Consider the following 25,298-nt stretch of genomic DNA (forward strand, 5'->3'; position numbering starts at 1 on the left):
ATGGCAATTTTCTTTCATACCCAGTGCGGAAGATTTTCCAAAGAGTCCCATTCTACTTGTAAACCACTGTTTTCAAAAACTCCTCCAAGAGTAACTGGCAGGACTTCTCGAAAAGCCGAAACTCAGAACATTTTTTAATGGCTGAATGGCTAAATTTTAAATATGATTTTGTTTATAATCCACTGGAGCTTGGTTGTAGCTGGCTTGGTTAAAACATGCCTCTAAATCGTTCCTTTACATAGCTATGTGAATTCATACCTCGACGTTTTCATGCTTTCTCCACCTATTTCTATTGCTCTGTACACTTTGTGAAACCAAACATTCCCGAAGGCTATTATGACAGGCTGAATCACCCTGAATTACACACTGTAGCAAATTGTTCCCACTAGCAAGAAGCTTACCTGGCTTTTGCCTGCAGTCTTGTTGGTTCAGGCCCCGTAATATCAATGTCAACACCCACTAATCGTGGCGCTGGTTTCCACATGTTATAATACGTGCAGGAGGCTTTTATTTTTGAAAACTAGATTGCATTTGTGTGTGTGTGTGTGTGTGTGTGTGTGTGTGTGTGTGTGTGTGTGTGTGTGTGTGTGTGTGTGTGTGTGTGTGTGTGCGCGTGCATGTGTGCATGTGTGTGTTTTTGTGCGTGCGTGTGCATGTGTTTGCGTGTGTGTTGGTGTGCGTGTGTGAGAGTGTGTGCGTGTGCGTTTGTGTCTGTCTGCCTGTTTGTCTGTGTGCGTGTGTGCGTGTGTGTGTGTGCGCGTGTGTGTGTGTGCGTGTGTGTGTGTGTGTGTGTGCGCGTGCGCGCGTGTTTGTGTGTGTGTGTGTGTGTTTGCGTATGTGTATGTGATTTTGTGTGTGTGTGTGTGTGTGTGTGTGTGCGCTTGTGTCTGCCTGTGTGTGTGTGTGTGTGTGTGTGTGTGTGTGTGTGTGTGTGTGTGTGTGTGTGTGTGTGTGTGTGTGTGTGTGTGCGCTTGTGTCTGCCTGTGTGTGCGTGTGTGCATGTGTGTGTGTGTGTGTGTGTGTGTGCGCGTGTGTGTGTGCGCGCGCGCGCATGTTTGTGTGTGTGTGTGTGTGTGTGTGTGTGTGTTTGCGTATGTGTATGTGTATGTGATTGTGTGTGTGTGTGTGTGTGTGTGTGTGTGTGTGTGTGTGTGTGTGTGTGTGTGTGTGTGTGCGTGTGTGTGTGCATGTGTGTCTGCCTGTGTGTGTGTGTGTGTGTGTGTGTGTGTGTGTGTGTGTGTGTGTGTGTGTGTGTGTGTGTGTGTGTGTGTGTGTCTGTGTGTGTGTGTGTGTGTGTGTGTGTGTGTGTGTGTGTGTATGTCTGCCCGTGTGTGTGTGTGTGTGTGTGTGTGTGTGTGTGTGTGTGTGTGTGTGTGTGTGTGTGTGTGTGTCTGGGGGGGGGGGGTCTGGATCCAAATTAAAACCACTGTTAAAGGAGAAACCTACAGCAGGAGACACAGAAGGAAAATCTCAAATTCTAAATACTTATTGTTCACAAACGTGCTTTTTATTCATCAACTATCTTAAGAGCAAGGTATAATTTTCTCCTTTCCTATCTTTTATTAAACCACAAACGCGTTTCTTTTGTCCGTGAAGCCAGCTGCAGCAGCCTGCCTTTGTTTAGTCAACACCATAAGCCCAGACAAACTTTAGACAAAATCTGTAAACTTTATTCGAGGCCGAAGAACTAATTGCCATTAATTGATTGCTTTAAGAAATCCCCTGCGTGTAGCATCTGCTGCAGAGGGACATTGCAAAAAAGAGAGCCATCACTGACGTCAGCGGCAACTTGATCTTGGGAGATAATGGCATGAAAGTAAAAGTTATTTCACAGGTTGAAGTGTTAAGTGTTCATCAACAGAAGAGTGCCCTCCACTGGGAGGTTCTGTGCAGACGATATGAAGCTTGGTGGGAGGAGCAGGTTTAGCCCTGGTTTCACCTCCACTGCCACAATTCCACATTTCTATCTAGTGATGACGGGTCCTCAATTGAAAATTGAATTACATTGCATGAATTCCTCTCGCGAGAATTAATTTTTTATTCCCTAGAAATAACATATTTCCGCTCATCTGCGGCCACTAATTAGATTTGTTGTGATGGATTGAACGTTGAATGAAAACTGTTGAAAGCCAAGGATCAGTTTGACAAGGTAAACGCAATGAATGTGATTATAAATAAGCCTGTGCGATTGTTTTGTTTGACCTTATTGGAGGTATTAAAAAACATCTGTTATCTGCAGAACGATTGTGTTTCGGTGTGGGAGGTTTTTTTACTACTTTGCTGTGGATCATGACATCAACTTTGAAAGACCTGCTCCAAAATCAATCATGCTTCAACAATGGGAGCTGGCAAAGCTTGGCTAGAAATGGCAATCATTTTTCATCTTGGTCTTTCAGGGCCACAAAAGCATCACATTTAAAGCTTATGCAACTGGTGGCACAGTGGCGCAGCGGTAGAGTTGCTGCCTTACAGCGCTTGCAGCACCGGAGACCCGGGTTCGACCCCGACTGTCTGTACAGAGTTTGCGTGGGTGCGTGGGTTTTCTCTGAGATCTTCAGTTTCTACCCACACTGCACAAGTTTGTAGGTAAATTGGCTGAGTATAAGTGTAAATTGTCCCTAATGTGTGTAGGATAGTGTTAATGTGTGGGGATCGCTGGTCGGTGCGGATTCGGTGGGGCGAAGGGCCTGTTTCCGCGCTGTATCTCGAAATAAAAACTACGTTTCCAGGCATTAACACTTTCCCCTGTGTTCTGCAAGTGAGAATCTGTATATCTACTTAGAAGTGAGCATGTCCAGGTCATTCTGAATCACTTGTAATCACATTGACCGGAGACTTTCAGGTCGAATTGTTGAGAGCCATGCTGTCACTTGAGCCCACCCTGCCATTCAAGAAGATCGTGGCTTATCAAGAGAATTCAAGATAATTCAAGTTACATTTATTGTCACATGCACCAATTGGTACAGAGAAATTTGGGGTCACCGTACAGCCATACGAATAAAAAAGAGCACAACGCACGATAGACTTTAACATAAACATCCCCACACAGCGGAATCAAAGTTTCCAACTGTGAGAGAAGGCACCAAAGTTCAGTCATCCTCCTCTTTCTTGTTCACCCGTGGTCGGGGCCTCCCAAGCCCCCCGCAGTCACCGCGACAGGCGGCCTGATGTTCAGGCCCTCTCGCCGGGATGGTGGAACTCCAACGTCGGAACGGGAGAACATTCTCAGCGGCTTGGACTTCCGAATCGGCCAATTCCTACCGGAGACCGCGGCTCCCGAAGTCCACAGGCTGAGCTGGGCGGAGATTCACACTGGCAGCCCTCGGCAAAGGGATCCCAGGACTCCGCGATGTGGAAGTCAGCGCCGCCCGCGGCTGGGAGCTCTGCAAACCAAAGCTCCCCGATGTTGAAGCAGCAGGCCCAACACTCCGGAGCTTCAAATGGCAGCCCCAGGTAAAACTGGACAGATGGAATCCAGTCTCCAGCAGGAAAGGACGCGCCAATCCAGATGGTAGGCTGCGGGGGAGGGGGGCGAAGATGCAACTCGGAGAATAGTTGCATCCTCGCCAGGAAGTGACTAAGAAACGGTTTCCCCCTTACTCTCCCCACCTCCCCCCACATAAAAATACTAAGAAACCTCCAAAACATATTTTTAAAACAGACTAAAATTTAAAAAAGATGGAAAAACAGACAGACTTCAGGCGAGGCTGCCATCATGCGGCGCCCCTAGTGGCCAACTGTACATGCCATACGAAAGACCCCACAAAAGAAAAAAAAGCAACAAGACACACAACTACATTAAAGTTAACATAAATATCCACCACAGCAGATTCCCCACATTCCTCACTGTGATGGAAGGCAAAAAAGTCCAACCTTCTTCCTCTTTATTCTCCCGCGGTTGGGGCAGTCGAAGCTCCCGTGTCCAGGCGATTGAAACTCCCGTGTCGGGGCGATCGAAACTCCTGCGTCGGGGCAGTTGAAACTCCTGCAGCTTGGAGTTCCCAAAGTCAGTCTCTGACCAGAGACCGCGAGCTCCATGATGTTAAGTCCGCAAGCACCCATGGTCCGAGGTTAATCTAAGTCCCATAGGCTCCCCGCGGTCGAGCTCTCAAAAGTCGGTCTCCAGCAAAGGCCGCCAATTCCCCGATGTTAGGCCGCAGTGCGGACAGAGATACGATACGGAAAAAAATCGCATCTCCATCAAGGTAAGAAATTAGAAAAAGACTCCCTCAACTCCCCCCCATCCCCCACATAAAACAAGCTAAAAAACACTACAAACATACATTTAACACATACTATTAAAACACAAAGAAGGAAGGGACAGACAGACTGTTGGCGAGTTCTAAATTCTAGTTAAATTGAATGTAATTCAAATAGAAAAGATTAGAAAATCAATATTGTACCATTCATACTTTCATGATCAGGATACTTTCTTTTTAGATCCCACCCAGAAAATTCATTTCATATTTATTCCAAATTCATAACATTTTAAAAAATGTAAAATTTGCGAAATTATCCTACACACTAGGGACAATTTGCAGAAGCCAATTAACCTATATCCCTGCACATCTTTGGAATGTGGGAGGAAACCGGAGAGCCTGGAAAAAAACCCCCATGTGGTTACAAAGAGAAGGCACAAACTCCATCCATACAGCACCCGTAGTCAGGATTGAACCTGGGTCTCTGGCGCTGTAAGGCAGCAACTCTACTGATGCACCACCATGCCGCCCTACAACTCAAAATCAAACCGAAGATGCTGAACATCTGAAATAATATCTTGAGGATATAAAAAATCAGCAGATCAGAGAGCATCAGTGGAAAGTGAAATTGAGGGAATGTTGATTCTTTGTCCACAGATTGGCTGAATGTTTATAGCATTTCTCTCTAATTTGGCCCATTTAAAGTTTGTTTGGCAGATAGCTGTGTGGCAGCCAGCCTTTAACTGCAGGAGAGATGTGCCTGCTCCTATTAAATAGTTCATTTTGAGTTATCTGTCGCAGTACAGCACCAGTTACAATTCAGCCTAATCGGGTTGAATTGAAATGTTGCCAAATATGAATGTTGGCTATGGCTCAACTGCTGGTATCATTTTCGAGCTTGGATGCCAGAAAGACAGCACAGAATTCTTCCACCTGGCAGCCCATCAACTATTAGCATTTGTGTAGGAAGGAACTGAACACCAAAGATAGACACAAAACGCTGGAGTAACCCAGCGGGACAGGCAGCATCTCTGGAGAGAAGGAATGGGTGACGTTTCGGGTCGAGACCCTTCTTCAGTCTTTCTCTCTCAATGCCTGAGAGACATTTACTCTCTCAGAGAAAAAAAAATGTTTATTGCAGTCACAAGGCATGTTTCATTTGTGAAAGACTTCAGCATAGAGCAGATGAATTTTGAGGCCCTCGTATTTATTTGTTAACTTTATCATTTTTTTCATTATCGCTAATCACTTTCATGCATAATTGTTATGGCTCCCCCGTGCCCCCAAGCCATTGTTTCTCACTCTTCCTGAAATATTAATCAGCTGTTTCGATTTATAAATGCTCAGAGCTGTGCTTAGTAATCGGAACATAGGGCGGCACGGTGGTGCAGCGGTAGAGTTGCTGCCTTACAGCGCTTACAATGGTGGAGACCCGGGTTCCATCCCGACTACGGGTGCTGTCTGTACGGAGTTTGTACCTTCTCCCCGTGACCGCGTGGATCTTCTCCATGATCTTCGGTTTCCTCCCACACTCCAAAGACGTACAGGTTTGTAGGTTAATTGGCTTGGTATAAATGTAAATTGCCCCTAGTGTGTGTAGGATAGCGTTGGTGTGCGGGGATTGCTGGTCGGTGCGGACTCGGTGGGCCAAAGGGCCTGTTTCCGCGCTGTATCTCTAACCTAAACTAAGCTAAACTAAATATTTTGCTTTACAACACAAGGGGGTGCACTTCTGATTAGTGGGGAAAAGACTGGAGAAGAAAAGAGGGAGGTAGTTTAAGATTTTAATTCTTTCGGGCAATTGAAGCACATTAATGCTTTTCAAGATTTAACCAGTCCCGTTGCAGGAATGTTCTATTTGGTGCAGAATTTTCAAGTTTATGCATATTTGCACATATATCTTTGTCGTCTTGGGGCGCTCGGGTGGGATGAGACTGTCTTTGTGTTTGTCTGCTTGGTGGCGTAAAGCTAGTCTGGATTAGTAGACCTTGAACAGATTGTCCTCTCCAGCACATAACACCGATGAAACCCAAACACAAGTTGGTACACTCTGTATTGTAGAAATGTTGGTACTGTACCAAATTATATTCGACCCTTGTCCTCCAAATTGGGGAAGAGGAAAGGTCAAATTGGGCCAGATTCTTTTACCAAGGGTGGTGCTATCTCAACACCAACTCCCATCCCTCTGTCCCATCAACTCCAAGCAGGCAAGCAAACAATTACAGCATGCAGTTATTGTTTAGGAATGCTGGTTTAAACCCAAAACGTCATGCGTTCCTTCTCTCTAGAGATGCAGGTTTAAACCAAAGATAGACACAAAAAGCTGGAGTAACTCAGCGGCACAGGCAACATCTCAGGAGAGAAGGAACGGGTGAAGTTTTGGGTCGAGACCCTTCTTCAGACTGCAAGTCACGGGAAAGGGAAACGAGAGATATAGACGATGATGTGGAGAGATAAAGAACAATGAATGAAAGAAATGCATCAAAGTTATGATGATAAAGGAAACAAGCCATTGTTAGCTGTTTGTTGGGTGAGAACGAGAAGCTGGTGTGACTAGGATGGGGAGGGATGGAGAGAGAGGGAATGCAGGGGTTACTTGGTTAGAAAAATCAATATTCATACCTCTGGGTTGTAAGCTTCCAAGCAAAATATGAGGTGCTGTTATTGTTGCCCCACTGTGAAAATAAATAGAATGCTTTGTATTTGATATGATTTCACCATTTCAAGAGGTTTCTTTCTCTTTTGCTAACCTTCCTAAATGATTTGCGGAGACCTGACTTGTGTACAGTGGTGTAGGAACTCTCCAAAGCCCTGGTCTTCTGACCATTCATTGTGAAAGGACCATGTGGAATCAGCCTGGAGAAGTACAGCTGGAACTGTACTTTAATCATTGCTGTACTGCAGAGTGGAGATTGGACTTCAATGTGTGGGAAGGAACTGCAGATGCTGGTTTAAACCGAAGATTGACACTAAATGCTGGAGTAACTCAGCGGGACGGGCAGCATCTCTGGAGAGAGGAAATGGGTGACGTTTCGGGCGAGACCTTTCGTCCAATGCAATGGGTGACGTTTTTGGTCGAGTCCCTTCTTCAGACGTGTATTGTATTGGTTGTTCCCACATGCCGTTTCACGGAGACAGGGTGAAAGTGGGACATCCGAGAGAGGGGAGTGAAAGACTGAATGCTGCTGAAGTGGCTGGGATTGATGGGATACAGAGCCAAGCCAAAGGTAGACTAATGCCTGGCCCCACAGAGATTCTGATAAGACAACCCAACTAGTGAATGTGTAGTCTTACGTATCTATCATAAATGCAATATCCCATGTTAATCCGTGGTTTAATGGTAACATTCTTGCCCTGTGAATTAAATCACATTCCAGAATTGTAAATAAAAGTGTAATCAAGATTCTCAGTTCTAGAACTGAACTGTAGGAGGCGCCACTTGTGAGAAGTGAAATATAGAACCTTGTGTATTTCCTTGTGCAGCGAATATTAAAGTTTAGTGTAGTCCACTTCTGGTCTTTGTTTATTCCTCCACAATACTTCACGTAATAGATCTGTACAATTATTCCACTGATATCTGTGTACTTGCCTGCCTTTATCACAGTCACTAGACTTCTGAAGTGGCTAATTGGTTTAGTTTAGTTTAGATACAGCATGACAGCAGGCCCTTCGGCCCACCGAGTCCGCACCGACCAGCGATCCCTGCACATTCATACAATCCCACACACACTGGGGACAATTTTACACATACACCAAGCCAATTGACCTACAAAACTGTACGTCTTTTAGAGTGTGGGAGGAAACCAAAGATCTTGCGATCAGAACGTTCAACCTCCGTACAGACAGCACCCGTAGTCGGGATCGAACCCGGGTCTCCGGCGCTGCAAGCGCTGTAAAGCAGCAACTACTGCTGCGCCACTGTGACCGTTTCAGAATACAGAACAGTGCAGCACAGGGACAGGCCCTTCGGCCCACAATGTTTGTGCTGAACATGATGCCAATTTAAAATTATCTCATCTGGCTGTACATGATCCACATCCATCTATTTCTTGCACTACCATGTGCCAATCTAAAAGCCTTGTAAACGCCAATATAATATCTGCCTCAACCACCACCGCTGGCAATATCTTCCAGGTAAACACCACTCTCTGTGTAAAAAAACTCCACACCTTTTCATTAATCTTTCTCCCTTTTACCTTATAGCTGTGCCCTCTAGTGTAGTGGCATTTTCACCCTGGGAGAAAGGTTCTGACTGTCTACCCTATTTATGCCTCTTAAATTGATATTTACTTCTATCGAGTCTTCCCTCAACCTCTGACATTCCAGGGAAATCAATCCAAATTCACCCAACAGCTCTTTTTTGGAGAAACCCTCTAATCCAGGCAGCATTCTAATAAAACTACACACGCTCCAAAGCCCCCACATCCTTCCTGCAAGGGGGTGACCAGAACGGCATGCTCTATTCCAAATGAGGCCTAACCAAAGCTAACCAAAGAGCTGCATCGTAACTTCCTGACTCTCATACTCAATGCCGCTACCATTGAAGGCAAGCGCACCATGGGTCGCGATGTGACCTTCTTTCCTTGACCCCCTACTCTCTCCTTATATACAACCTCCCAAAGTGTTCCACCTCACATTTCCTCGGATTAAACTCCATCTGCCATTTCTCTGCCCATTTCTGCAGCTGACCTATATCCCGCTGTATCCTCTGACAGCCTTCCTCACCGTCTACAACTGTTCCAGTTTTGGTGTCATCAGCAAACGTACTCACCAACCCATTTACATTTCCGTCCAAATCATTTATATATATATATATATATCACAAACAGCGGAGGTCCCAGCACCGAGCCCTGCATCACTTCACTAGTCACCACTATGCACAAGCCATTTTTGAATCTATGCGATCTTTATAGATTCAGAAAAAGCTTTAAAAAAGACTCCGGTCAGAAAAAGAGTTGCATAAATGCAAGTAATTTGTTTGTTTCTATCTTTAATGCATCAAATGATTTTTTAAGATTTCAGTGGCAAGTATTACCTATGTGAATGAAACTAACTCCTGGCTGCTACTCCAGTGAACTAGTGGTGAATGGGTATCCAATCGCAGTCCTTTCAGGTGAGGCGGAGGTTCACTTGCACCTTCTCCAGCCTCATCTACAGTACCTGCTGTTCCAGGTGTGGACTCCTAGATAACAGGCTTGGCACTCGTTTTGCTGAACACCTTTGCTCAGTCTACCTGGGCCTACACAAACTACTAGTTGCTAAACACTTTAACTCCCCCTCCCATTCCCACACTGACCTTTCTGTCCTGGGCCTCCTCCACTGTCAGAGTGAGGCCCAATGCAAATTTGAGGAACAGCACATCATATTTTGCTTGGGCAGCTTACAACCCCAGCAGTATGAATATTGATTTCTCTAGCTATAAGTAACCCTTGCTTTCCCTCTCACAATCCCTCCCATACCCAAACTTTCCGACAAGTTTCACAGGTTGTCTTCATTAAATTTACTGTCTGTAGGTCTCAATGTCACCTTCCCCTCAGCCAACAATGAACCATTCCACATGTCCTTGATCACCATCTGTTTTCATCTGCCGTTTTCACACCTTACCCTTCCATATCTCTAGTTTCCCTCTCACCTGACTCTCAGTCTGAAGAAGGGTCTCGACCCGAAACGTCACCCATTCCTTCTCTCCAGAGATGCTGCCTGTCCCGCTGAGTTACTCCAGCATTTTGTGTCTATCTTCAGTGTACCTTCCTACACAAATCAACCTGCTGCAATGGCTTAGAATTCAAACCTAATTGTAAAATGCCTTCATGCATTATGTTTAAACTGGATAATAAAATGGACAGATGCCACATAATATTTTAATAGAGGCAATCTTTTTCTGCCATTTCACTTTCTTACCGACAACACCTGTAAAATCAACTTGCAGTGACAATACTTTGTGGACTGAAGAGTTTGCTTGAAAAATTATTACAAACAATGTATGTGTCCCATGGTTACGCCGTCAGACCAGATCTAAAACTTTCATTCATTATACCCACACATGATCATCGAGGAAAGAAATATTCTGAAGCCAGTGAGAGTTGGAGAACAGATGTTGTACTGGCTCACATTATACCACATCTGGACGTATTATTCTCCACAAACTGTACAATTTCTCTTTTATGGCATTATAACAATGGGGCTTTTTGTTAGAGGAATCGTTAATTTGCAGGAAACGATTATTGGTCCAATGCCTTCTGTTCTGGGAACAGGCTGGCTCTCCTGGGACTTAAAGGAACCAACTGAGAATAGTTTTTCACCAAGTGGAAAATACTTTATTCACACCAAATCTGTATGGTAATTCTCGGTTGTTTTGACAAAGTTGACCTCCAACACACAAAGCCAATAATGTTAACTCTTTACGTTTGTTCATCATGCATGAACGCACTGTATCTAGCAACAATTCCACTTTAAATTGTTTCTTATTATTATTCAGCTTGGAAGTGTATGTTACTTTTGTGCCTCTGCTCGGCTCTTTTTCCGAGTTTAATTTTGTTGATCGCTAACATTTCATCGCATTTAACAAGATATTTGGTGGACTTGTCCATCTCTGATGGATATTGTCAGAAGGAGGGAGAAATGTTCTGGTATTGAATTATTCAGGTGCCTTGTTCTGACCGTAGGTGGTGAGATCTGTGATACAAGATTGATTATTTGACTATTTGGATTTCAAAAATTGGCTGTCCTCATCCTAACTTTACTTTCAGTTTTGCATTCATAACTGCTTACAATACAAAATTGCCATTATGTTTATTCCACTTTGATCCTTTGTTCTCTTGCAAACTGGATAGCAAAGATAAGTTTCTGCCTTGAACAGTTTGTGAAGGACATAATTACTTGTTAAAGTTGGTACACTAGGAATAGATATCATTGAAAATCACTTTTTGTACCAGATTTGTGTTCTGCTGTTTCACTTCCTGATCTGGGGTTTTGGATTCTGATTTTTTTAAACTAATAAATGCAATATAATTTTATTGGAACGGTGTGTGAACATCGAGCACTCGTTTTACTCTCCAGCTATGGTGCTCGTTTGTTTGTATTGCTACCCCTCAAACAAACACAGGCAATGCAGTTTAAAGTCTACGGTGTTGTTGTATTTAGATGGATGATGGTGTAAGTGAATGGATGAGCAGCAGAGCAGGTTGTTTCAAAGTGTGCTTTTAGTCAGCAAAACTAAAATTATGCTATAGCCATAGCAAGATTAATTACATCCAAGCCTTTTCCTTGAAGGTAAGTTGAAATGGAGTAGGTAATGTAGGAAGAAACTGCAGATGCTAGTTTAAACCGAAGATAGACACAAAAAGCTGGAGTAAGCTGGCCTGTCATATAGACAATAGGTGCCCCCCGAGCCAGCAACGCCATTCAATGTGATCATGGTTGATCATCCACAATCAGTACCCCGTTCCTGCCTTCTCCCCATATCCCTTGACTTCGCTATCTTTAAGAGCTCTGTCTAGCTCTCTCTTGAAAGCAGCCAGAGAACCAACCTCCACCGCCCTCTGAGGCAGAGAATTCCACACTCACAACTCTCTGTGAAAAAGTTTTTCCTCATCTCCGTTCTAAATGGCTTACCCCTAATTCTTAAACTGTGGCCCCTGGTTCTGGACTCCCCCAACATCGGGAACATGATTCCTGCTTCTAGCGTGTCCAAACCCTTAATAATTTTATATGTGTCAATAAGATTCCCTCTCATCCTTCTAAACTCCAGAGTATACAAGCCCAGCCGCTCCATTCTCTCAGCATATGACAGTCCCGCCATCTCGGGAATTAACGTGGTGAACCTACGCTGCACTCCCTCAATAGCAAGAATGTCCTTCCTCAAATTAGGGGACCAAAACTGCACACAATACTCCAGGTGTGGTCTCACTAGGGCTCTGTACAACTGCAGAAGGACCTCTTTGCTCCTAAGAAGTAGGTAATGTAAGAAGGAACTGCAGACGCTGGTTTAAACCGAAGATAGACACAAAAAGCTGGAGTAAGCTGGCCTGTCAGATAGTATCTTTGGAAAAATTAAATTGATGACGTTTCATGTCGCGACCCTTCTTCAGGCTGAGAGTCAGGGGAGGGGGAGTGACCTATTCCTTTTCTCCAGGGATGCTGACTGTCCTACTGAGTTACTCCAGCATTTTGTGCCTATCTTCGGTTTAAACCGGCATCTGCAGTTCCTGCCTACACATGTCATTATCTTACCATTTTCACACAATTATACATGCTATTAATGTGCAGAGATACGTCTAAAGGTCAGCGGGATTAATTGGAATAGTTATTTAAGTAACAGAAGTCACATTCTTGGTCACGTTAATGGCCGTATTGGATTATTTACTGGTTACAAGCATTAACTTTATAGCTATGCAACCATGCCATCAATACTGAACACCATCCGGGCCACACACTCATTTCACCCGTGCCATTGGGAAGAAGGTGCTGGAGCCTGAAAACTGTAACGTCCAGGTTCAGGAGCAGCTTCTTCCCTACAGCCATCAGGCTATTAACCTTCAAACCAGTACGTCTTTGGAGTGTCGGAGGAAACTGAAGATCTCGGAGAAAACCCACGCAGGTCACGGGGAGAACGTACAAAACTCCGTACAGTGTTTCATTGTCGTATGTCCCAGACAAGAACAATGAGATTCTTACTTACAGCAGCACAACAGAATATGTAAACATAGTACACTATAAACAATATGATAAATGAGAGAGAAAAACAAGTTCAGTGTGTGAATATATACACATACTCACACACACACACACACACACACACACACACACACACACACACACATATATATATATTCACGCACACATCAAAAACAAACAGCAATAATAGTGCGATAATAACAATAATAGTCTATGTAGTTCAGAGCTTAATGGAGGTTGTAGTGTTTCATTGGCTTGGATTTGTATGCTTGGAGTAAGTTTAAATTGTCCCTAGTGTGTGTAGGCTTGTGTTAATGTGCAGGGATCGCTGGTCGGTGGCGACTCGGTGGGCCTGTTTCTGCGCTGTATCTCTAAACTAAACTAAACTGAAGTGTATACATGGTAAAGCTGGATGACTAATGGATGGGTTTTATTTCATTGCTGACCACAGCCTTCTCATTTTTGTTACCATGGCTCCAGACAACCTTCCTGTCTCTACAGGTACGGAAAGTTTATTGTGGTTCATCAAAAGGCACTTCAGTGGATTAAGTTTATGTCTGCTGAACTGTTAGTTGACCAATATAAGGATTGAAAATTAAAAGAACTAAATACAATAAAAGCCACGGAAGTATTTGTTTGTATATTTAGACCTTTGAAGTGCGGTAATTTAAAATTACAGGCAATGTTTCAAAAAGCTCGAGACAACAGCATGGTGGCACAGTTGCTGCCTTACAGCGCTTACAGCACCAGAGGCCCGGGTTAGATCCAGACTACAGATGCTGTCCATATGGAGTTTGCATGTTCTCCCCGTGACCGCGTGGGTTTTCTCTGGGTGCTCCAGTTTCCTCCCACACTCCAAAGACGTACAGGTTTGTCAGTTAATTGGCTTGGTATAAATGTAAATTGTCCCTAGCGTGTGTAGGATAGTGTTCGTGTCCGGGGATCACTGGTCGGTGCTGACTCAGTGGGCCGAAGGGCCTGTTTCGGTGCTGTTTCTCTAAACTAAACTAAACTAAACTAAACATATCAGAAATATAAGCTATTTATTTTCTAGACTTTGTTTCTACCTTTGTGGTTTCTGGTCTTCTGCTATTTTGTCATTGGTTTTCCTGCAAGTTAATTATGCATGTACTTTGTCACATTCTGAGTCTTGTGCCTTTCTGCTTCATTTTTATTTTCTCTTACAATTGCCAAACTTGGCTCTGGGATCACTGGCTAACCTAAATTTGTATTTGTGTTGAAGGGATGGGGGTGGAGGGTGCAGAAAATTGATTCCATTCTGAAAACCTTTCTGCAGGAAACAATTAAATGCCTAAATCCTTTAGTCCTGAGCATTTGCGATGGGCCTATTTCACGGTAATAAACTCAATGGATGACTGAAGGTATACAAAAGCTATAATATTCCATTGAGTTTAAATTATGTTTACAGTTTAGTTTATTGTCACGTATACCGAGGTACAGTGAAAGCTTTTGTTCCGCGCTTTCCAGTCAGCGGAAAGACAATACATGATTACAATCGAGCCATTCACTGTGTACAGATACATGATAAGGGAATAACGTTCAGTGCAAGGAAAAGCCAGCAATGTCCGATCAAGGATAGTCTGAGGGTCACCAAAGAGGTAGATAGTAGTTCAGCACTGCTCTCTGGTTGTGGTAGGATGATTCAGTTGCCTGATAACAGCTGGGAAGAAACTGTCCCTGAATCTGGTGGTGTGCTTTTTCACACCTATACATTTTGCCCGATGGGATATGCTCATTGTTGGATTTTGCAAAACTATAGCATCGGTTCCAAAGGAGGAATTTGTAAATGTGTTCATTTTAGTTTCCTTTTCCTTTGGCCATTGATCCCTCTTCAGCTTCCCCTCTTGAAGTTGTGGACTCGTGCTAGAATATGACTCAAAAGTTGCCTTTGTATTTCCCTTCAGTATATGCACAACTGGTCAATGAAGGTAGAGTCATACTGCATGGAAACAGGCTCTTCTGCCCAACTTGTCCATGCTGTCCAAAATGCCCCATCTATGTTAATCCCACCTGCCTGCGCTTGGCCCACATTCCTCTAAATCTTTCCTATCCATGTACCTGTCTAAATGTCTTTTAAATCTGGTTATAGTACCTTTCTCAACTACTTCCTCTGGCAGCTCGTTCCATGTACCCATCATCCACTCTTTGAAGTGTAGGAAAGAACTGCAGATGCTGGTTAAAATCGAAGGTAGACACAAACTGCTGGAGTAACTCAGCGGGACAGGCAGCATCTCTGGAGAGAAGGAATGGGTGACGTTTCGGGTCGAGTCTCTTCTTCATCTGATGACCAGAAACGTCACCCATTCCTTCTCTCCAGAGATGCTGCCTGGCCCAGCAGTTTGTGTCTACCATCCACTCTATGAAGTTGCCCCTCGGGTTCCTATTAAATCTTAACCCTCTCACCTTAAACCCCTGTCTACTGATTCCTGATTCCCCTACTCTGGGTAAAAGACTTTGTTCATTCACCCTGTCTATCTGCAGGCAGTTTTATTTGATACCTGGATAAGCACTGAGGTATGCGGAACATTTCTAGTTTCTTCTGACCAAATAATCTGCATATGCATATTTTTGGATGGAATTGCTAAACAATCAAAAGTGAGAATCTTTTTTGCCTTCATCACATTTCATTAATTAGGCATGGTCCAAGAATTGACACATTCCCTTCACAGGCTCTGTCTTGTAGATTGTGCTGATCTTGGTTTTGTTAAATGCATTTCAATAACATCCAGGATGCACAGGAAAGAGCTGCGGATGTTGGTTTACACCGACGATAGACACAAAATGCTGGAGGAACTCAACGGAACAGGCAGCATCTCTGGAGAGAAGAAATGGGCGACGCTTCAGGTCGAGACCCTTCTTCAGACTTTTTGTAAACCAGCATCTGCAGTTCCATGTGTCTCTATTCTATAGGGTCCTCTCATATGTTGCAGCTTTACCTGAAAGCCTATTTAAAAAATGCAGGTGCTAAAACATGCGGTTTACCAGAATTGAACTGAGCCAGATTTATTGCTGCATATATTAGACTGAGATATCTGTGCCACATCTGTATAATTCTAACAAGCTTTTCTTTTAGAGTCATAGAGTGATACACCGTGGAAACAGGCCCTTCGGCCCAAATTGCCCACTCTGGCCAACATGTCCCATCTACACTAGTCTCACCTGCCGGCATCTGGTCCATATTCCTCTAAACGTGTCCTATCCATGCACCTGTCAACTGTTTCTTAAATGTTGTGATAGTACCTGCCCCAACTACCTCCCCCAGCAGCTCATTCCATACATCCACCACCCTTTATGTGAAAAATGTATTCCTCAGGTTCCTATGAAATCTTTCCCCCCTCACCTTAAACCTATGTCCTCTGGTTCTCGATTCCAGTAATCTGGACAAGAGACTTTGTGCGTCTACTCGATCTATTCCTCTCATGATTTTGTACAGATCTACAAGATCTCCCCTCACCCTCCTGCACTCCAAGAAATAGTCCTAGCTTGCTGAACCTCTCCCTATAGCTCAGGCCCTTAAGTCCTGGCAACATCATCGTAAATCCTCTCTGCACCCTTTCCAGCTTGACATCATCAAACAAAATTTAAAAACAAAGATGTTTTGGTTGGAACAGTAACAGCAAGGGCCAATTATTTGGGAATATTGTGTAATTTGTTATGTGATGTACAATCGACCTCTGCACAAGAAACAAATTTGAATATCTGATTTTAATAGAAATGCAGAGTTGATATGGTCTTCAAAGGTGGACAATGGATTTGATATTCCAGTTATTCAGGTTTCTAACATTTGTCAGGTATGACAGTGTTGCCTATGTTGAAATGGTTTCAAAAACAAAATACTACAAGTTATGTTGTGGGAAGAACTGCAGATGCTGGTATACACCGAGGAAAGAAACAAAATGCTGGAGCATCTATGGAGAGAAGGAATGGGTGACGTTTTGGGTCGAGACCCTTCCTCAGACAGCCTTCAGACAGCATGAAGAAGGGTCACGACTAGTATGGAATTCCCTGCCACAGAGGGCAGTGGAGGCCAAATCACTGGTTGGATTTAAGAGAGAGTTAGATAGAGCTCTAGGGGCTAGTGGGATCAAGGGATATGGGAAGAAGGCAGGCACGGGTTATTGATTGGGGACGATCAGCCATGATCACAATGAATGGCGGTGCTGGCTCAAAGGGCCGAATGGCTTCCTCCTGCACCTATTGTCTATGTTTCTATAACTTCACCCATTCCTTTTCTCCAGAGATGCTGCCTGACCTGCTGAGATACTCCAGCATTTTGTTTCTATCTTTGGTACTGCAGTTAGTTTTGATTAGCAAATGTGGGGAAAAGCTATTGAAGCAATCAAAAGGCAAAAAGCAACTCCAATTTTGAAATCACAGAGAATTTGACACTGGCTTATTAATATATTGCCATTGTGATCTTTAATTAGCATACTTTTGGATAAATGTTCCAGAAGGAATATCTTGTTGTAATTCTACCACCTTGCCTCTAGGTTGTGCAACTGAACTCGGTCTTTATGGTCCCATTGGAAATGTTGTATAAACTCAGGTTATTTTCCATTCCAAGAACAAGGCTTTATGTTTTTGGAATGATTTATTTATAACCAAACAAAACATTAATTTCTTCCTCCCCACAGTGATTTCAAAAATTGAACAACCTTAGCCTAGAGTCCACAAATTGACGTCATCAAACACTTGTGCCAGGGAAAACTCAGGGCAAAAATAAGTAGAATAGCATAAAAACGATTTGTAGTCAAGAGTGTTTTATTGTCATATGTCCCAGATTGAACAATGAAATTATTACTTGCAGCAGCACAACAGAATATGTAAACATAGTACACTGTAAACAATATAATAAACAAGAAAAAAAGTTTGGTGTGTATATATATACACCTACCCACATCTACACATATATACAGATCATATATATACACACATATGTACACGTTAAAAACAAACAAACAATAATAGTGCAATAATAACAATAATAGTCTATGTTCAGAGCTTATTTGAGGTTGTAGTGTTTAAACGAACAAACAAACACATACAAAAAAACCCAGCAAGGAGCATTACACCATGGCAGCCATCAATGGCACCAGCAGCAGGTGCACTGCAAGCAGCTGTTGACTAATGGCTGTCGGGAAGGGGCTGTTGCTGTTCCTGCTCCTGGATGAAAAAATAAGAATGAAGAAGAATTAAGCACTGACCCAGTGTACATGGAGCTTGAAACACTGCTGGTGAAGCTGTGTCCCATACATATCAACTTACTTCTATCAAAGTAAAAGATTGGTCCCAATGCCCCCGAGATAAAATTGGGCAGCAAAGTGGACTCAAATTCTCAGTTCAGATTGCTGGCATAATCCCTTGGAGAAAATGTAGTATTGTGCTATATGTGAGTAGATGATGAGGGATTGCCAGATCGGGTTAAGAATAAATAATCTGAAACCGTTCACTGTCATATCTCCAGTATTGCTACTTTAATGAACTATTGGAAGTGTGGCTGTCAGCTGTTGGGAAAAATACAGGACCAAATTAAATTACAATTATTAACCTTGATTTTCAATTGCTCTTTTACAGACTTACTAAAATATTTGTCTCTCCTGAGGAGATCACAGTCTAGCTCCACATTTGTTCCCCATTCCTGTTTGTTTACCTTTCCTGGGTTCCAAATGGCGCTTCTGACTTGGAAATAGGGGTGGTATTGTGGATTTTGATCACCCACCCCACTGTTCATCCCTGTAGAAATACACTAATAGCAACTTTACAATGAGGCAACATTTGAGTCTGAGGCCTGACTGGGTCTGTCCTTGGAAATCAAACACTTCATGAGGTTGTTTGGTGCAGTTAGTGGTCGGAAGCCCAACAGTGACATATGTAGAAGATTGAGGAGAATGATTAAAGGAAGGGGGTGGCATGGCGGCGCAGCGGTAGAGTTGCTGCCTTGCGCCAGAGACCCGGGTTCGATCCTGGTCACGGGTGCTTGTTTGTACGGAGTTTGTACATTCTCCCAGGGTTTTCTCCGAGAACTTCGGTTTCCGCCCGCACTCTAAAGACTTGTAGGTTAATTCGCTTGCGTATAAATGTTAAAAATATCCGTATTTTAGAATAGCGTTAATGTGCAGCGGTCGCTGGTCGGCGTGGACTCAGTGGACCGGAGGATCTGTTTCCACGCTGTATCTCTAAACTAAAGAGAGCTGAAGCCAGAGAATGAAGATAGAAACTGGGAAATCACACGGTGACTGGGATTGCAATGGGAGGTTGCAAATGCAAGATCAGGGAGCGGTTGGAAATCAGGGGCTATTACGGGACTCCAAAGATGCAATCCAAGGAAGGAACTGACCTTGCATGCTTCCCAAGATAGACACAAAATGCTGGAGTAACTCAGCAGGACAGGCAGCATCTCTGGAGAGAAGGAATGGGTGACATTTCGGGTCGAGACCCTTATTCAGACTGAGCGTCAGGGGAGAAGGAGTTAAAGAGATAAGGAGGATCAAGGAAAATGGAGAATAGACCATTGTTAGCTAGGAGAAGGTGACAACAAAGCTGACAGAGAAACGATGTAATCAGGTGGACAGTCAGACTGGTCGGAGAACTGGAAAGGGGGGATGGATGGAGAGAGAGGGAAAGCAAGGGTTACATAAATTAGAGAAGTTAATGTTCATACCGCTGGGGTGTAAGCTGCCAAAGTGAAATATGAGGTGCTGTTCCTCCAATTTGTGCTGGACCTCACTCTGACAATGGTGGAAGCCCAGGACAGAAAAGTCAGTGTGGGAATGGGATGTGGAGTTAAAGCATTGAGCAATAACCGGGTGATCAGGGTTCAGCTAAACGATCGCCGAGCCCGCGCTTCCCAGTTCGGCACTGACCCAGAAGTATCCAATGATGGGTGCTCCAAGTCAATGTGAACTAACATCCTCCTCTGCAGTTCCTCAAAGGAGCATTGTAACTGAAAGGATAGATCCATAGAGAATCATAGAGTCATAAAGCATGGAAACAGGCCCTTCAGCCCAACTTGCCCACGCTCACCAACATGCCCCATGTACACTGGTCTCACCTGCCCGAGCTTGGCTCATAACCCTCTAAGCCAGTCCTATCCATGTACCTGTCCAAATGTCTCTTAAATGCTAAAATAGTACCTGCTTAAACTACCTCCTCTGGCAGCTCATTCCGTCTACCCTTTGTGTAAAAAAGTTACCTCACAGGTTCCTATTAAATCCTTCCCTCCTCACCTTAAACCCATGTCATCTGGAATGATGTCCGCCCATGCAGCATATGCAGAAATCACATCACGTTCACTGATCACTTGTGACAGCAGCTTCAGGTTTACTTATTGGAGTGTGACAAAACATACCCATTCCAACCAAGATTCATTGATGCCATGTCGTAGGAAAGAACTGCCAGATGCTGGTTTAAATCGAAGGTGGACGCAAAATGCTGGAGTAACTCAGCGGACAGGCAGCATCCCTGGAGAGAAGGAATGGGTGACGTTTTGGGTCGAGGGGAGTGGGCGGTACAGAGATAAAATGTAGTCAGAGACAGTAAGACTGGTGGGAGAACTGGGAAGTGGCAGAGTTGGAGAAAGAGGGAAAGCATGGGTTACTTGAAGTTAGAGAAGTCAATGTTCATACCGCTGTGGTGTAAGCTGCCAAAGTGAAATATGAGGTGCTGTTCCTCCAATTTGTGCTGGGCCTCACTCTGACAATGGAGGAGGCTCAGGACAGAAAGGTCAAATTGGGAATGGGAGGGGGAGTTAAAGTGTTGAGCCACCGGGAGATCAGGTAGGTTTACACAGACTGAGCGGAGGTGTTCAGCAAACTGATTGGAAACGTCACCCATTCCTTCTCTCCAGTGATAGTTATCATGTTTCACTTAAGGAAAAAAATCTATTTTCAACCACTTTTTTGTTGGAAAAAAGGTTTTTACTTATGGAACAATCTATATTCAAGCACAAAATCGGGAGAAAAAACAGACTTCAGATACTGGAATCTAGAGCAAAAAATACAAACTGCTGGAGGAACTTTTCTGGGCAGGCAACTTTGTACAATTGAACTTGTAGACTAGAAATTTTTATTTGGTATCGATAACAACGCTGGGATTCAGTTGGAAATGTACCCTTTGAGTTTATTGTAAATTACTTTCAAATGGACTTACCATCACCCCTGGAGGGAAGCTTCGACCGCCGGCCCTGCAGTCTACGGTGCTTCTGGCTGCGGCGGGGACTTTAAATCTCGACCGCCGGCCTGCGGCCTACACCATCTTAAAGCCGCGGTCTCCGGTGAGGAAGAGCCGATCCTGGACTGACTCTGGACTCTGGTCCTGTACACGGGGGGAAATGGAGGAGGACTGGCCAAATTTTTGTGCCTTCCACCACAGTGATGAATGCTGTGGTGGATGTTTGTGTTACAGTTTTATTGTGTGTTCTTTATTATTGTACTGCTGCTGACAACCCAAATTTCCACCAACCCTGGTTGTGTGGCAAATAAATTATATCTATCTATCTATCTATCTTAGTTTAATAGCAAACCCCCTGTTGAGATTCTTGTTCTGGTGACTGGGATCAAAGTATTGACATATATATTGATCCAACACAAAGCTTCCGGAGATGGTAGTTGTGTCTCTGTAACGGCTGCATTTATAGACTCATAGAGCCATGCAACTGGAAACAGGCCCTTTAGCCCAAATCGTCCATGCCGACCAAGATTCCACATCTAAAGGGCCTGTCCCACGAGCATGCGACTCCATGCGGCAAGCGCGACCCAAAGGGCCAGTCCCACGAGCATGCGACTCCATGCGGCAAGCGCGACCTAACGTGGTCACTTGAGCCGTACGGCCTCGCGGGGCCGGTCCCACTTCGATCGCCGGAGCCGTATGGAGTTGAGCGGAGCTGGTCCCGACATCGCGCGGGGCTCTGGAAAACTGACCGTGTTCAAAAATTCCGCGCGGCAATGGCCTGCCGGCCCGCAGCCGCCTCAACGCCGTACGTCACGCGCGAACTTCCCGTGGACTTCGCTCGAACTTCATGTCACACACTCGACCTCCGCGCGGCTCCCGCTTCTGGTTTGGTCGCGCTTGCCGCATGCAGGCGCATGCTGGTGCGACCGGCCCTTTAGGTCGCGCTTGCCGCATGGAGTCGCATGCTCGTGGGACAGGCCCTTAAGCTAGCACCATTTACCCGCTTTCCTCCAAATCTTTCCTATTCATGCACCTGTCTAAGTGTCCTTTAAATGGTGCTATTCCACCTGCCTCAACTACCTCCTCTAGCATCTCATTCCATATAGTCACCACCCTCATGATAAAGCTGCCCTTCAGGTTCCTATTCAATCTTTCGCCTCTCACCTTGAACCTATGTCCTGGATTCCCCTGCCTTGCATTAAAGACAGACTCTGTGCATTCACCCGATCACTTCCCCTCATGATTTTATACACCTCGATAAGACCAACATTTAACCTCCTGCGTTCCAAGGAATGAAAGTCTAGCGAGCCCAACCTCTCCCTATAACTCAGGCCCTGGAATCCTGGCAACATCCTCGGAAATCTTCTCTGCACTATTTCCAGCTTCGGGACACCCTTCCGCTAGAGGAAACGGAACACAGTAAATGGAACACAGTGCTTCAAATGAAATTCTGACATCATCCAGCTTAGTAGATGATCGATCTCTGATCCACTGGTCTATGTTTCTGACTAATTGTTGTGACATAGAAGTAAACTTCATTGCTTTTTTTATGGCACAGATTTTCAAAAGCCTTGGATTTGAACCCTAGACATGTGAAGCTGTAATATGGAGTATTCTGTGTTGATACAGAGCCATATCTGTTTTGCACTGTTTCAATGGCCTTATGCCATAGTATGTTCCACATAACATCCGGAATATTCCATGTAAAGACTAGCAGATGCAGCCCACTCTTAAATATTCCAACAGGGCTTGTTTCTTCTTCTCTTCTCTACATCAGCGAGACCAAGCGCAGGCTCGGCGATCGTTTCACTGAACACCTCCGCTCAGTCCGTCTTAACCTACCTGATCTCCCGGTGGCTCAGCACTTCAACTCCCCCTCCCATTCCAAATCTGACCTTTCTGTCCTGGGCCTCCTCCATTTTCATAGTGAGGCCCAGTGCAAATTGGAGGAACAGCACCTCATATTTTGCTTGGGTAGCTTACACCCCAACGGTATGAACATTGACTTCTCTAACTTCAAATACCCCTTGCTTTCCCTCTCTCTCCATCCCCTTCCCAGTTCTCCCACTAGTCTTACTGTCTCCGACTACATTCTATCTTTGTCCCGCCCCCTCCCCTGACATCAATCTGAAGAAGGGTCTCGACCTGAAACGTTGCCCATTCCTTCTCTCCAGAGATTCTGCTTCGTCCGCTTAGTTACTCCAGCATTTTGTGTCCACCTTCGATTTAAACCAGCATCTGCAGTTCTTTCTTACACAATGGCTTGTTTCTCATTCTATAAAGGCTCCATCTTTTTTGTAATTTCAGGCAATTTCTACGAACATTTTTATTGTAATTGGAATCCGTTGGACTGTTTTATTTTCAAACAAATTGGTCATGGATTAAATTCCTTCTTGAGATGTTTGCGATCAGTGGAGCACTGCAGGATTCGATGCTGGGACCTTTGCTGTATATTATTTGCATTAATGATCCACGTGAGAGTTCAGGAGGTTTCATAAGATGTTAGCAATTAACATGAAAATTGGTGGCATTGATAGCAAGGGCAGTGGGCTTTGGATGTAGATTGATATTGATACGTTGGTAAAACAAATAGAGCAATGGAAGAGCTTACACATATTAAATGGTAGTATCCCAGGAAATACTAAGGAACACAAGGACATTGGTGCACATGTCCAAAGATCACAGCAACACGGGTAGAACAAACATATGGGATATCTGCCTTATTAAGCCGTGGCTAAAAGGAGAAGAGTGAAGAGCTTCTGTACAACCCTTACAACCCAGTTTCGCTTGGGCAGCTTTCAACCCGACTGAATGAGTATTGATTTCTCTAACTTCAAGTAACCCTTGCTTTCCCTCCCTCTCCGTCCTTCCATCCCACTAGTTTCAATGTCCTCCTGATTAATTTTACTGTTTGTATCCCTCGTTGTCACCTTCCCCCCCAGCCAACAAGGAACCATTGTACATTTTCTTGATCATCGTCTGCTTTGATCTGCTCTTTTCACACCTTACATGTTCTTTGTACCCATCCATATCTCTCATTTCCCTCGCCCCTGACTCTCAATCTTTCTCTCCAGAGATGCTGACTGTCCCGCTGAGTTACTCCAACATTTTGTGTTGATCTTCTATAAAACATTAGTTAGGCCACAGGCAGCTGCAGTAATGCTTGGAGTTCTGGTCATCCTGCTAGAGGAGGGTGTAGTTATAGTGCAGAGGAGATTCAACAGGATACTGCTTGGGATGGGGCATTTTAGTTATGAGGATAGACTGGATAGATGGGGCTTGTTTTCCTTGGTACAGAGAGGAATGTAAAAGAGGAGCCTAAATAATAGTGTAGATGGGGAGAAAATTTGTAGTTAACAAAAGTACCTAAAACCAAAGGACAAAGGTTTAGATGTAGGAGATTTTTATGGAGATTTGAGGAAGAATTGTTTTCGCCCAGAAGATGGTTGAAATCTGGAACACACTGTCTGAGGGAGGGGGGAGGGGGTGGTATGGTGAAAGCAGATATTTTAACCAACGTGTAAGTATTTTGATGAGCCATTAAAATACTATGACATAGAAGGCAACGGGCCAAGTGGTGTGAAGCAGGAATAGATGGTAGCTGATGGACAAGGTTAGCCAAGGGGCCTGTCTCTGAGCTGTACAACTCCAAATCAATATTCCAAATGCTTCAAATGGCAAACAATTTATTACTCATATTGGCTTCGGTCCCTTCTGAACTTTGTAGTTTGGATTTTGAACAGAGCTACTTGCCTGGTAAAAAATCCAGTAATAGGGGGAAAAAACCCCCCAAAATATATAAACCTCAGGTTAAAATAACCAAACCTGCAGTTTCACACTACATTTGAATCAGAATTAATTTTTTGAGAAACAGAAGCAGAAATGTAATGTCCAGTTCTGATCACTGGCCTGCATTGAGTAGCGAGTCTGTTTCTCTCCTCACGGCTATGGTTTGACTTGCTGAGAGTTTCCCAGTATCTTCTGATTTGTTTTGAATCGCAGTTTTTTTGCTTCACTTTAAGTTTTGAGGATCTGTGCATTGGACATTGGGCTTCATGTAGCTTTTTAAACACCTTGTTAGGAATGGGTGACTATGCTTACAATTCATCCATTTCCACCTTAGGGTGAGGTTTTAGTGGAGACCAACCCCGTCCATTCAGGAGCAGATTTTATATTGGTTTCAGAGATCTGGATTTAATTTTCAGTCCACTAGTGTACTTAATGGGAAAAGAT

General features: G+C 44.1%; 1 protein-coding gene across 1 annotated transcript in view; it reads left to right on the plus strand.

The window, feature by feature from the left end:
- Positions 1-25,298, plus strand: part of vgll4 (vestigial like family member 4) — a 145,331-nt gene that overhangs the window by 69,966 nt on the left and 50,067 nt on the right. The gene's annotated exons all lie outside the window — the stretch shown is intronic.

The sequence above is a fragment of the Amblyraja radiata genome, chromosome 18 (genome assembly GCF_010909765.2).
Source record: "Amblyraja radiata isolate CabotCenter1 chromosome 18, sAmbRad1.1.pri, whole genome shotgun sequence".
NCBI lineage: Eukaryota > Metazoa > Chordata > Chondrichthyes > Rajiformes > Rajidae > Amblyraja > Amblyraja radiata.